Raw genomic sequence first — 15168 nt, 5'->3', positions numbered from 1 at the left:
TAACTAGTGTTCCAGATACAGATTTGCTGTATCCAGGACTGTATGTAAGCTTCTGAGCCCCCAAAGCCTTTCTGTGTTGGAGGGAAGCCTTCTAGCTTATCAGTGGGAGTGGTAAGCACTAGGTAACCTGTCTACCACATAAGGAGTGGTTCTGGCCCAGAAATTGTAGTTATTGGTTGTTTGGGCAATCTCTTCCATCTCTCTCAACTTTCTGATTTGAAAGCCTGCATTTGCGCTTTTCTGTCCTGTAACTTGTCTCGTGCAGATACAGATTCTTAGTTTTAGCACTTAAATTTGCTTATTCATGCTCAGAACTTGTAAGCACTAAATAAGCTACTAATTACTATAGCACTCAATCTTCCTCATTACCTAGAGGAAAACAGTTTTTGTACTTACTTTTCTCACTTGCTTCGAGAAAAACAGCTTTTGTATTCACTTTTCTCACTTATCTAGAAGAAAATACTTTTTTATTCAGGTATGTCCAAGGGTCAGCTCCCAGTGTTCTCTCCCGTCTATCTGATGAATCTGGGCATCTTGAAGCAATGTAGAAATTGCTTCATGTACACAGACAACCCACTCCTCTTACCACTCAACACTACAACCTGTGAGAGATGCACTTATCTAGCCAAACTGGAGGTAAAGCTCTCTCCAACCAAGACTGAACTTGACAGTCATGAGGAAAAGGTAAACATCTGCACCACACCACACTCATCACATAGTCTCACTAAATCTACACCACCAAAATCCACACATAGTAACACAAAAACATTGGCGGAGGCTCTCAATAATAATCTGTCTAAGCAGCAGTGACCTCCAAAGCAGAAACGCAAGCAACCTCCATTCCCCAACACAACCCAAATGACACATAGCCCACAGACTCAGTGTGCCACTCAACCACAGCCAATAAGACAAAACAACATACCCAACACACTAGTCATAGGCGACTCTATAGTCAGGCACACTGATGTCCCACTCACCAGGCTAAACAAGGAGAAGGTTACTGTCAGCTGCCTGTCAGGTGCCAGGATCCATCACATAAGCCACGCACTCAGGTTACTCAACAAGTACAAATATGGCTCTGTCATTGTCCATGTTGGTGTGAATGACCTGAGACGTACCTCCTTGGACTACATGAAAAGAGACATGGAAGAGCTTTCGAATCTTGTAGCCCAGGCAGGTATGACCCTAGCCCTGAGTAGCATTCTGCCATTGCCCAGAATGATACCGCAGTACAAGGACAAAATGATTAACTTCAACAATTGGCTAAGCTTCTGGTGTCATTCTAAGGGGATCCAGTATCTGTCTGCTTGGGATGACATGGTCGACAGACCACGATGCTTTGCCACAGATGGCCCACCCCTGGGATTCCAGATACTGGCTAGGGCTCTTGCTGCCCCTACAGTGCCTTTTTAGGCAAGGTTCAAATAACAAATTCACCACCATAACAGGAACAGGCAAGCAAAAACTGAGGGTAATGCTACTCAATGCTACAAGTCTAAATCTCAAAATGCACTCACTTGAGGCACTCCTTAAAATGGAGAACATCAATATCTGTGCAGTGACTGAGACCTGGTTCAAGACTCCAGAGAGCACCCCTGCACTACCAGGCTATAACTCATACCACACCTTTTGGCCATGTAACCTGGACCGAAACACCAAAGGCGGAGGTGCGTCCATATTCATTAAGGATATCCACACCTCCAGGCTAGTTGCTCAGCATAATGCATCCAAGGTTATCCAAGTGCAACTAACTCTGGGCAAAACTGCACCCCCTAAAGGGCCCATACCTATACGTGAAGAATGCGGAGTCCCTGTAATCACAACTACGCAGGTAAAAGCTGCACTCTCTAAAGCCAAAAACACAGCATCCATGGGACCGGACAACATCCCAGGCTGCGTTTTACACAAACGTCAGAACGAACTGGCTCCCCACTTAAGCACCATGTTCAATAATAGCCTCGCATCAGACTTTGTGCCCACTGAATGGTGCACAGCAACAGTTATCCCACTCCACAAAGGGGGAGCCACCACTGATCCCAGTAACTATCGACCTATTAGCCTAACGAGCCTGGTCTGCAAGGCCATGGAATGTATCATCATGGAACTCATAAACAAAAACATTGGTAATCTCCAAACTCTGGATCCCACCCAGTTCGGGTTTGTGAAAGGCAGATCATGCCTCCTGAACCTGATCGACTTCTTTGAGGCAGTCACCAAAGCAGTAGATGAGGGTAAGGTGGTTCACACAGCCTATCTTGACCACGCCAAGGCTTTCAACACCATCCCCCATTCTGGAATTATAGCTAAACTCACTAAACTAGGTATAAATCCCTATGTCACAAGATGGGTTGCCAACTGGCTCACTGACAGAACCCACACTGTAAAAGTTGCAGACTCCAAATCTGACCTCTAAGCAGTGACAAGTGGAGTACCACAGGGTTCCATCCTGGTACCTCTCCTGTTTGTTATCTACTTCTCTGATGTACAGGCTAACAAAGAAGGCCTTTGGCTAATGAAGTTCACAGATGACTGCAAACTAGGAGCCATAGTCAAGTCCCCAAATGATGTGAACATCCTACAGAAGGGCCTCGCTGAGACAAATGCCTTGTGTCAGAGCCAAGGCCTCCAGCTCAATGCCAAAAAGTGCAGTGTCATCTCCTTTGGCAAAAACTCTGTACCCATGAACTACCACATAGGCAGCAATCTACTTAACACCGAATGCGTGATAAGAGACCTTGAGACCCAGATGGACAGTAGTCTCTCCTCTGATAGTCACATCACCTCAGTAGTCAGGAAGTACTTCTACGTGGCACACCTCATCATAAAAGGGTTCTCATCCAGGAAAAAAGAGGTCATTGTTCCCCTTTACTCGACACTCATTAGACCCATTATAGAGTAAAACGCCTCTTTTGGAATGTATCTCACAAGACAACTGCAGCAGCTGGAAAGGCCACAGAAGTACCTCACAAAGAGGATTACTGGCCTCAAACAAATGCCCTACATTGACTGCCTTAAAAAACTCCAGCTTTACTCCATAGCATATCGCCTACACCGAGGTGATCTCTGCCTAACATATAAAGCTATGTCAAACCCAGAGCTGTTGGACATGCTACACCTAAAGAAATCCTAATCCCTCTGAGCTACACGCTCCAGGGACCTAAATCTTGTCACCACAATAAACAGGACATGCTGGAGGGATAGATTCCTGTCCCAGAGACTTCCCATACTCTGGAACAGGCTACCCAGCTATGTCAAGCAAAGTTCTTCATTAGCACACTTAAAGAAAAATCTTGATGAGTGGATGGGAAATAGGAAATACACCCCGGGGATCACTTGTGAGTCTGCTCGACAGTGACACAGGAAAATAACTTTCTTGGGTGGTGTAAGCCAGGGAACCTTGTTGGCTAGACTTACGTAGGCCCTTGGGCTGATAGCCTAGTACCTACCTATGAATCTATAACACCTAGTAGTTTTGTAGAGGTGTCTGGGGAGATTATAGTGCCATTACTGGATTTTATGGTAAAGGTAAATGCAGTGGACCTATGAGTCGGGGGGGGGGGTGTAGCAGCTTTGTTTTTGGGGTTTAAGATCAGACAATGACCAGAAAGTTAGTTTTCTACTATGTTGAAAGTATTCTGGGTTGATGACCACAGATCTGTCTTTGATGTGGCCGAGCAGATCAGGGTGGGGTCATCTGCATATTGAATATAGCTGAGTTTTGGGATTACGGTATAAAGGTCATTAATGAAAATGGATAACAGAAGGGGCCCTAGTATAGAACCCTGGGGAACACCAAGGGAGTTTGATAGAAGGTTAGATAGTTTGTTTTGCCAAAGGACAGCCTGCTGTCTGCCACTCAGATAAGATTGGAAGCATTGAAGGGCTTTAGTATCTAGACAATGTTTTCAGGGTGTGGATTAGTAGTTGATCAACCATATCAAATGCCTTGGAGAGATCCAAGAAGAGGGCAGAGGATAAATTATTATTGTTACGATTATGATGTCAGAGAAGGCTAGGAGGGCTGAAGTGGTACTGTGGTGAGGTCTGAACCCATGCTGAGAGTCAGTCAAAAGATTATTCTGAATTAGGTGGTGAAGCAGTTGTCTATGAATATATTTTTTCATTATTTTAGCAAGTGGAGATAATATAGCTATTGGTCTAAAGTTAGATAGTTCAGTAGAGCTGCCATCTTTGTGAAGTGGGATTACATAGGATATTTTCCAGATGGAGGAGATTTTGGCTTCTGCTATGGTTCAATAGATTAGTACTGAGATGGGGTATGTAATGGCATCTGCTGCTTTTTGTAGAAACTCAGCAGAGAGTGTAGTTGGTTTTACTTTTTTGATTAAGGCATGGATAAGTGAAGTGGCAACTGGTTGGAAACTGAATGTGAGAGTTGGTTACTGGGGTGGTAGACTCTGGGCCAGGGGAGCTTGGAGGTAGTTGGCTAGCTATAGCTTAGATCGTCTCAGTGAAGAATCGATTAAAACTGTCTGAGATTTCCTCAGGTGGTTTATCAATGGAGGCTGCAGGGGTTGGGGTGGAAGTTTGTCCAGGATGTAATAGTTTATTTATACCTGCCCAAAACTTCTGGGGGTTGTTTTGATTTATTTGCTGAATATTATAGTAGCAGGTTTTTTTTTGTCTTGTAAAATGGATTTTTTATTCTCATTCCTTGAATGCCGATATTGAATTTGATCTTGGGGGTCTTTTGTAGTATGCCATAACGTCCTTGCTTTGTTTCTATGGGTGATCTTTAATTTGGACTCTTTAGAAAGCCACGGTGCAGTTTTTGCCTTTGTTTTTATAGAGAGAACAGGAGCATGAGAGTTTAGGATCTCAAGGAATTTTTTGTTAAAGAAGACAACAGCTTCTTCTAAGGGGAGGTGTTTTAGGACTGACCATTTACAAGTTTAGTTCCTCTTAGAATTTAGCAGGGTTAAAGTTCTTAGTATGGGTTGGTGGGAGTTAATGGCTTTATACTTAATTATAAAGGTAAGATGGTGATCACTTAAGTCATCAGGGAGGGTCCCTGAGGTATACAGTTGGGGGTGACTACTGATAAGTATCCAATCAAGTATGCTTTCTTTATGATTAGGTTTACCTACCCTGGTGGGGGCGGCTATGATTTGTGTAAACACATGCAAGTTAACATGGGTGGTTAGGGATTCTGAGGAACAGGTGTTCCAGTCTATGTTAAAATCTCCAAGTAGTATTGTTTCTTGGGTGTAGGTACAAGACAGCCAGTGAAGGGTATCTTCAAGTGTAGATATGTTATTCCCTGGGGAATGTACATACAGATGATATTTATGCATTTATTTTTATTAATCTGTAATTTGGTAGCGAGAATCTCTGAGTTATTAATTTGAGGTGGTTTTATAGCATCAATGGTGACGTTTAGCAAAGATTTATAGAGAACAGCTACCCCACCTCCCTTCCCGGAAGTACGATCCAGCCTGAGTATGTTATACCCAGGTGGTACCACTTTGTTATCTGAGGTTCTAGGCTTTAACCCGGTTTCGGTTAAACAGAGTATATCAAGGGAGTGAACAGCCAGGAGTGCATGCAGTTCCTGTACCTTGTTATTTATACTAATGTTAAGGTGACAGGAGAAAATTAGGGGGCCTACTGATTGTAAGTTTATTGCTTGGGTTGCAAGTAAAGGAGGTAAGTTTATCTGGAGTGGATGGGCTAAGGTTTGGGTGGATATCACCATCCAGTGTGAGGTTTTGATGAAACCTAGTGATAAGTTTCCAGAATTTATTTATAAGTTTATGGTAGTGTTTAGATTTGGAGCTAATGTATCTGGGATTGGTATGCTGATAGTGTAAACAGGTTGAAAGGCTGGATACAGTGCAGTATTATTAGTAAAAAGTCTTATGAATTACGATTGGGGTGATGGTATGGCCTTTTGGGTACTGAAATCCTATGTGATACTGGTTTTCATACAAGGTAAGGAGGGATGGAGTAAGCAAAAGGGGTAGTATGGAGAAGTGCAACATTGTGTATGGTGGGGTTTATGAGTTAAAACAACTATATTACTTAAATGGTAAAACACTAGAAGATGTAGTGGTTATGACTGAGGTAATGAAGTAGGGGTGGGGAAAATAGTGAGAGTTATAAGCTGATAGGTTCTAGTATTAGGGGGTGTGGTTATATGACTAAATTTAGCAGTAGTGGGGGCGGATGAAATTAGGGGCAGGGTGGGGTGCAGAGTGAGCCCAAGCGCAGCGAGGGCAAGTGGAGCGGGGCTTAGCCAGAGCACAAGGTTTCTTAGAGCCGTAAGGTAAGTATATAGGAGATCAGATCTCTTTGTCTTAGTTGTTTTAGTGTAATATAATTTTTAGCATTTAGAGATTAGAAACACTGTCTTTAGGGGGTAATCTATATTTTACTTAGTTTTGGGAGTAAGCCAATTTTTTTATGGGGGACAGACTACAGATGCTTTAGACTCAGATCAGCAAATTCATGTTAAAGTAGAGTAAATTAATATCTAATGACCGTGGCAATTTGTAGTGGGCTACATTCAATTTATATTTTCAAGTTTGAGGTTCGGCAGGGTAGCGTTCTTTGAGTTTAGTGAGCCTTTCAGGATGTTGTTTGAAGGGGAACTTCCTGGAGATGAGAGTATATTAGAAGACAGATACGTAACTAGCTTAAGAGGCAACGCAATACTGTATCACAGACTCAGGGAGCAGAAATTACCAAGCTTGTCGGTAACCAGCACTTGTAGAGAACTGCATATGTAAGTTAAACACCTTGGGCAGTACACCTTAGTACACAACATCTAGATTGAAAACGGAGTAGTGCTTTTATTTAGGGATATCAGGCAAACAATTATACTGTCTACTCACAGTTAGCTACCAAAAACAGCGTTTGAATCAGGATGTTCCCTGTCTGTCAGGTTATAAGTATCAAACTAGCAGAAATACAGTTCCGTAAAGTCAGCTTCCTAATCTAAGACAGCAAGTTATTTATTTTAAACAAAGCAAATACAGTTTAGGATAGCCACAGTAAATACGGTAAGCTGCTAGCTCCATGAACGCTTTTCTTACTCCTCTGTATGGAATAGTGCACTAACACTAGGAATCCTTTCAACATTAACCAAGCAGGTTACAAACTGGCTCCATAACCACATGCAGCACGCTACAGTTACACTTTAAAGCAGATATCTTGTGTAACACTTTACATTGCCTCTAAAATGTGCAAGTCAGAGTCAATTTGCTACAGATGCAGTTGTATGCATACACGCCAAGGTAAGAAGCCCACAGACAGTAAGACATGTAGATTACAAGGCACAATGCTTGTTATCTGGCTGAAAGTACAATACTATACACTAGTTCACTATCGTTTTAGCCACAATAGGGTTTACAAAAGAAAGCTGGTGTAGAACCTAACACATGACATCAAATCAAAGACTTCAGGTAAGAAGCAACACAACTCACTGTATAACTCAAAGAAGTACTGTTGCAATGATCATGACAATATGGTTAGAAGTTATTAAATGGACTGACATAAGATATGGATACTGTGTGAATTTGTTGTATTTTGAGGAAATGTACTTTACCCAAATATATGGAGATCCAGAAGGGTATCTTCAAGCATCAGAATGTGAAGGGCTTTTGCCCTCCATGTAAAACAGTTGTTTCTCTCTAAGTTTCTTTAGTTTGTGCTCTAAAAATTTAGTCCTAAAAAGTTAGGTTGTGGGCTATTTGTGTTCTGTAATGCACTTTGTTAGTGCAGTTATGAGCTGTTTTTCTGACCAATTTCATGGAAGCTTTAGGTGAAATGATTTATCTGTATTCGGTCTCCTACAGGCTTTTAAGGGGAGCTCTATGCCTGGCATACAGGGCATTGCCAGACCCCAATCTGATGGATCTCCTGCATATCCACAAAACAAACAGCACTAGAATTACCCATTCTAAAGGCTTAAACCTTGCCTGTAATATAATTAGAACTAGCTGGAGAGATAGGTATGTATCCTAGAGACTAACCCGTCTATGGAACAGGCTCCCCATCCATGTGAAGCAGAGTTCCTCCCTAACCCAATTCAAGTGCAACTTCGACAACTGGATGAGAAACCAGAAATCTGTGCCTGGTTTGGCACCTATGTCTCTAATGGACACAGGTAAACTGTAAATGGTTCATCTCCTAGGCCCATGATTACACTTGTCAAGGGTATCAGAACTTGTCAGAGATTTGGGATGCAAGGCTAGGCTTAAAAAATCCCTTGTGGCCATTAGCCTAGTAAACACCGATGAACCAAGATGTGTGCCTTGATGTTCACAAATCCTTGGGACTGCAGCTGGCTTAATATTCATGTAACTACCTATTAGTGTGTTGTCAGTCTGGTATGCTGACATCGCAGATGTGTGACAAACACTGTATTTTTCTGTTTCCAACATGGAACCATTGGCACATGCTGTTTCTTATACATACCTAGCAATCTTCCACTAAACAATAGGATGTAAACACGGAAGGCCAACAGTCTGGCAAAAGATATTTGAAAATCTTTGGGGAATATCTCATCTCTCAATGGCAAATAGCTAACTGCTCACAGGTAGGGCATTGAAGGCAGTCAATCCCTGGATACAAGTTTAGATCCAGAAATACAACACAGTGGCTTGATGTCCTGCTCCTTTATTGCTTGTGGAACAATTTGCCTAAACAAGAGGCAAAGACAGCCAATCCCCTAGTCTTAATCCTAAAAGCAGCTACCAGAGACCACCTCTCCAGCTGACAATGCATCCATACACAAGGAGAGAGATAACTGCTTCTTATCAGAGGACAATTTCTGAGATGAAGAACCATGAGACAAATTGAGAGTAATAGACTGCGACCAAGACAGTGGGTCTATTACATTCACCGTTTTGTACCGTGCCTGAAATTGTAAGAAAGAAACCTGCCTAGTCCCTTTACACCCCCCCCCCATGTTAGGCACACAACACTAATAACAGTCAAGAGTGTCTCATGTTGAAGTCAGAAAGTCAGGGATGGAGTACTAACAATGGTGATATTCATCAAAACTGCAATCTGGACACAAATGGTACCATCTGCTGTGATCATGACTCATTATCTGATGACCTCAGGTCCGTCTAGGACGGTTTTCTTTTTTTTTTTTTTTTACCACTAAAGTGCTCTGGTTTCCTCCCATATCCCAACGACATGCTGTAGGGGGATTGGACACTCTAAATTGTCCCCAGGCGTGAGTGCGTGCATGTGTGTGCCTTCTGTGGAAGGTTGGGCGCCAGGCTGGCAACTCGACACCATAAAACTCCACTGCCAATCATGAGTGGACAGGTGATCCGCTGTGGTGACCCCTAACCGGGAAAAGACGAAAAAAGAAGATGGAGAAGGGCATAAGAAAGAAGTGCACAAATATTCAAAGTACTGCAGAGGGCCGTGCTCAAGATGAAATCTGATACCTCCTGAAAGTCTGAAAGCAGTAAATGCAATATGAAAACTAAGTGTATAAAGGGGAATAACTTTTGATACTGACATACTTTCAGGTTTTCCCTTTGCCCTAATGCACAGCTATCCTGGAACTAATATACATAAGTAGCAGTAGTGAGGATGCAGGGGACTAAGCCCCTTCCTGAAAAAATGCTTTAAAGGTTTAACAATGAGTTTCAGACTTCGTTGTTATTACAGCTGAATCACAGTTTTATTTTCCAAGTGTTGGAATTAACACTGTCGGGTGTTGCACATCTAAAGAGGAACCTAAAAATATATGGTGATCACCAGAAATGATGGAAACCTTTTGGGATCTAACACTAGGCATTGTGCAGGAAGAAAATAAGTGAATATGGATTACTAGCACAGAAGTACATATTCCACGTGTGATGGTAACAAAACAAGCAGCCACAATCTACATTCAAAACAGCACACTACAGTACAGTACCATTAAACACTTAATTTCACCTTAATAAGGGTTTTGTGGTGCAACATTGCACCATTTTTGTTTGTGACTTCCTTTCGGAAAAACTGCCCAATCCATAATTATCTGATCAACAGAATAAAAGTGAAAATAAATCAAAAATCCCAGAAAGGGAAAAGCTCCCACTGTCTGATATCTCTGGTAGTGCAGCATCTTGTGCTGCAAAGGCGGCCACAGTAACAGAAGAGAGAGACATTTTCGGCATCAAAATAGGAATATGTCTTCCCTCAGCCATGAAACGTCAGAAAAAGTACATCATAGTGGATCCCTTCAGTTACAGGAGGAAAAGTCTCCACTCTTGATGCAGGCATGCATTTTTATTCAGGAAAGTGCACACTTTCACTCTACTACTCCCTTAAGGACCCACTGTTTTAGCATCAGCATTTATAACATGGCTTGCCTGACCTTTAAGCCCAGATGGGACAGCAATTCTCAAGCCTATTTTCAGGTCCACTAGTAAGAAATACTAGGCAGTGTACAGAATTCAGAGTATTCCTTGTCAGAATCTTAGTGCTATTTGTCATTTTCAATGCGTTTGCATCACTCACACTAGTATTCATTAAAACTTCAGAAAAATGATTAATGTCTTCCACTTTACTTCAGTGGAAAATAATCCTCTGTACCCAGTATCACATTATGTTAGAATAAGAATTCACAAGGGACTACTTTAAGTGGATTTGCCAATATATGCCAGGATTTTAAAATTTCCTTACGTTTTAATATAGTCCATTCAATACAAGATAACTAATTTATGTTAGTCTTATGTGGTTCTGTCTCCCCTACCACCTGAATAATGGGGAAGAAAAATCTAAATACCCAGAAAATGATACAAAAACTGAACTTTGCTCTTAAACTTACTTTAATTACTGAAGCAGAGCTTAGGCAGAATTCATACGCTAACAATAAGAAAACAGTAAAGCCAAAAAATATCCAAAATAATTAAAGAAAACATTTTACCCAGGCTTAATTAGCTAATTCACTTTACAGGCATTTATTAAAATGAATTCACATTTTATTATTCCATAGGTAGTTTTACAATAGAGTTTATAACAGAAAATAATGAAGCCAAGCCTCACTATTCAGCCCTGCCCAATTAAAACGAAGACTCCCCAAGTAATATCAATCTAGTAGAGACTAATTAAGTTTGGTTTGATAACCCGTTCATTTCTTCTATTGCCTCTGAGCAAATTGTTTATTAGAGAAAGTTATTTTACACAAATCAAATCAAATCAGAGTAAAGCATTATATTTGGGAGAAACTTTAGCCATCAGTCAATTAATCCATCATTCTCTCCAGACACTCCTATTTAACAAGCAGAACATATTATCAACAATTCAGATCCTGCATGATTCAATTAGAACAGTAAATCTATTGACAGCTCCTCTAATATTTTTATTATGAGAAGTAAATATGGAATTTTACTGTTTTATCAGAGATGGAAAAATGTACTGCTAACAACAGGGTTGCAAATCCTGCAAAAAACTGTGGGTTATGACTGCAATAACCAATGAACTCTGCAAGTGTTGAATATGCTCTATGTTACTGGAAAATGGGGGAGGGGATTAAAGAAGCTAAGAACCAATTTAAATTGACAGCTGCAAGTACTGCTTCTGTTCTCTGAAATGAAATATTTCCCTAATACAAATTAACTGCACATGACATGAATACAAGACAGTCTGAATAATTGTCTTACAGGCATCATCTTGTCTGCTGCATTCTCTTGGAAGTAGTAATCCAACAATCTGTGTTTTTGCACCTACATTAAACTCACTTATTTACTGCAACTTTTAATCTTCTTAAATGGCTTTAGCGTGGACTACCACAGTTAAGTCTAGGTTAAACAGAGTGAGGATTCCACTGTCTAGGAACTTTCAGAAGTAAAACAGTGGCATGAGCACTCATCGGTGCAATATATTCTCTTACCGCTCTCCCTAAAGAGCTCCTGGGTTACCAACAGTTACAGGCCACACCTACATCAGTACAGGCATGCAACATTCTTTGCAATGTTTTGTAAATATATATAAATCCAAGTACCCAAGGAAAATTAAACAGGATGCAAATGGAAATCACATCTAGGAAAGTAAAAATGGTAAAATCGCATGCTAACATAATATACGACACTGACAACAGGAAAGTTTGCAGGTAATGTTAAGAAAGTACAGCAAGGTGTATAGCACGAATAGATACCAGTCAGACTAACTCTGAGCAGATCTGTGAATTGCCACTTAGATTCTTGACATAGCTACAGAATGCCTTGTGGTTATCTTTGGAGTCCATGGCAATTTTTCTTTCGAAGCTAGCCTTGGATGATTTTATGAGGGAACGTAGTTTCTTGCTGATACTGATCAGGGATGTCTTCCCTTCTTGGGATTTTATTCTTTTCTGTACTAGTTTCCTCCTTCTACTGTATAGCTTGCTTATGGCAGGGGTCCACCAGACTGGTTTCTTTTTCTTGGAGTGAGTCAGTCTTGGTTTTTTTGGGATAGCACAATCCATGCATTCTTGTAGGTGTCCGTAGAGTGCATTAGTAAAGGATTTTGCAGCTTGGACAATGTTATCCTTTAGCTTGGGGGCTTTGAAACTTCCCACCTCGGTCTTAAGTAACGTGAAGTTTGCTTATGAAGAGTTTTTCACAGTGGTTTCTTTGATCGGGGGTGGTGGCGGAATGTGGATATCCAGAGTGATTAGTTTATGGTCAGATCTAACCAGCGAGGGATTGACCTTCGTGTGGAACACCGGTTGCCCATGTTGGTGTTGACCAGGTCCAACATGTTGTCACCTCTGGTTGGGGTGTTGACCAGTTGGATCCAGGGCATTTGAGTTTATAAATTCTAGGAAATGTTGGGCAAGGGAGTTTGTACTTGAGTAGTTCTCCCAGTTAATGTTTGGGTAATTGAAATCACCCAATATCAGGGTGTTTGGTAGGACCTTTATGTTTCCCAGTGTTTCCAGGAATGCGGAGTGGGGGTCCTGAGACATGGTGGGTGATCTGTAGCAAGCTATAATTTGAATAGCAGTTTTGCCTGTTGTTAATTGCACGTGGATGATCTCTGAAGCATCGTGCTGTGACACTAACCTGGAGGTGTGAGTATCCTTGATGAATATGGATACTCCCCCGCCTTTTGTATTTCGGTCCGGGTTTTGTGGCCGAAATGCATAGTATGAGTTGTAGCCTGGTAGTGCTGGGGTGCTCTCTGGAGCCTTAAATCAGGTTTCTGTTACTGCACATATATCAATTTTCTCCATACTGAGGAGTGCCTCGAGTGAGTGCATTTTGAGGTTTAGACTTCTGTCATTGAGTAGCATTACCCTCAGTTTTTTGTTACTTGTGCTATTTACGGCGGTGGGTTTGTCTTTTGAGACTTGCCTAAAAAAGGCACTCGGAGTGGCAAGAGCCTTGGCCAGTATTCGAAAGCCTAAGGGTGACAGGTGCAAGCCATCTCTAACGAAGCAGCGTGGCTTGTCGAGCATGTCATCCCAGGCTGACTGACACTGGATCCCCTTTGAATGACACCAGAAGCTTAGCCAGTTGCTGAAATTGATAAGTTTTTCTCTATACCGTGGTATCATTCTTGGTGAGGGCAGGATGCTACTCAGGGTCAGGGTCATACTGGCCTAGGCTATGTGAACAGAGAGCTCCTCCATGTCTCTTTTCATGTAGTCCAGGGAGGTACAGCTCAGGTCATTCGCACCAACATGGACAATGACAGAGTCATATTTGTACTTCTTCTGGAGTGACCTGAGTGCTTGTGTTATGTGGCGGATCCTGGCACCCAACAAGTAGGTAACAGTAACCTTCTCCTTGTTCAGCCTAGTGTGTGGGACGTCAGTGTGCCTGACTATAGAGTCACCTATTACTAGTGTGTTGGGTATGTTATTTTGCCTTAAGGGCTGTGATTGTGTGGCACAATGGTTTTGTGAAGTATGTGTTTCATGGTTTGTGTTGGGGGGTGAAGGTTGCTTGGATGACTGCTTTGGAGGTCTCTGTTGCTTTTGCAGATTTTTATTTAGAGTCTCCGAGTATGTTTTCGTGTATTTATGTGTGTTTTTTGCTGGTGCTGGTTTCATAGGTCTATGTGAGACTGGTGGTGTGATGCAAGTAATTCCCTTCTCCTCTTGTCTGCCTGGTCCAGTTTTGGGTTGAGATAGCTTAGCTTCCAGTTTGGCTGTATAATTGCATCTCTTGCATGTATTAGTGTTTGGTGGAAGGAGGAGAGGGTTATCTGTGTACATGAGGCAATTGTAACATTGCCTCAAAATACCCAGATTCACCAGTTGGACCGGAGAATATACCTGAAACTGCCATTTGGACATGCCTGGATAGGTACAGTGAACTGTTTTACTGATTGGGTGGTAAGGTCGAATAGAGAGCCTTCTCTACAGTATAGAGGGGGTATAGTGCTAAGGTTTATTAGTGCTTGCTATGAGTTTTGAGGAAGTGCCGGGATGAGCAGTGAATGGTTTGAGTGCTTAATTTGAAAGTTTGTCTAGTTCCAATGGAAAAATTAAAGAATAGACTTTGTGGAGCCGGGAATCATTATACCCTAGCTAACCGGCACTGCCCAGCGCACAAAACCGCACAAATGCGGGTTTTATAGCAGGGAAATCAAAGAGATAAAAAACAGCCCAAAATGGCAAATAAACTACTAATTTCTAGGCTGAAACCACTCCTCCAGGGACAGATAGGCTGCTCAAAAGACAGAATATAACAAACACTCATCTCAGAGAATTTAAACTAGATGATAAAATACCTGTCAGTACCCACTGCTGAAAATAAGTTCCCTGCAAAGTGGCGAGAACATTTTGAAACCATAGAAAATATAAGTAAAGTTTATTATAGGGTAAGACAACTAGAAAAAAGGAAACCATAACTAGTTTCTGTAGCATGTTTGTGGACATTAAGGCCCACAGAGCAAGTTCTAATGTCAAAATACCCAAAATATTATCAATGTCTCAAAATCAAAATGTGAAGGAATTTGTAGTCTGGAATAAAGATATAATTTCTGATTTGATGGCAGAATGAGTTTAATCTATCACAACACAGAAACACTGTCTGATGTGAAAGTAAATTTGAAACCATAACAAATATTAAAATTTCTGCATTAAGCCATTAATAAAGTGGTAGAGAAAATGCTTAAAACTGGGGTCATAGAAGAATCCCAAAGTGAGAGGAATCACCTCATTGTTCTGGTCTCCAATCTTGAGGGGTCTATGAGGTTCTGCAATGACAC

The 15168-nt window shown here is 41.5% G+C and overlaps 1 protein-coding gene across 1 annotated transcript in view; it reads right to left on the bottom strand.

Moving 5' to 3' along the window:
• RANBP17 (RAN binding protein 17) overlaps window positions 1-15168 on the bottom strand; it is a 4607784-nt gene that overhangs the window by 2443133 nt on the left and 2149483 nt on the right. The gene's annotated exons all lie outside the window — the stretch shown is intronic.

Source organism: Protopterus annectens, chromosome 4.part0 (assembly GCF_019279795.1).
Source record: "Protopterus annectens isolate FY-2018-M chromosome 4.part0, PAN1.0, whole genome shotgun sequence".
Taxonomy (NCBI): Eukaryota; Metazoa; Chordata; order Ceratodontiformes; family Protopteridae; genus Protopterus; species Protopterus annectens.
The sequence above is the reverse complement of the archived record's forward strand: the minus strand, read 5'-3'. Positions and strand labels throughout refer to the sequence as shown.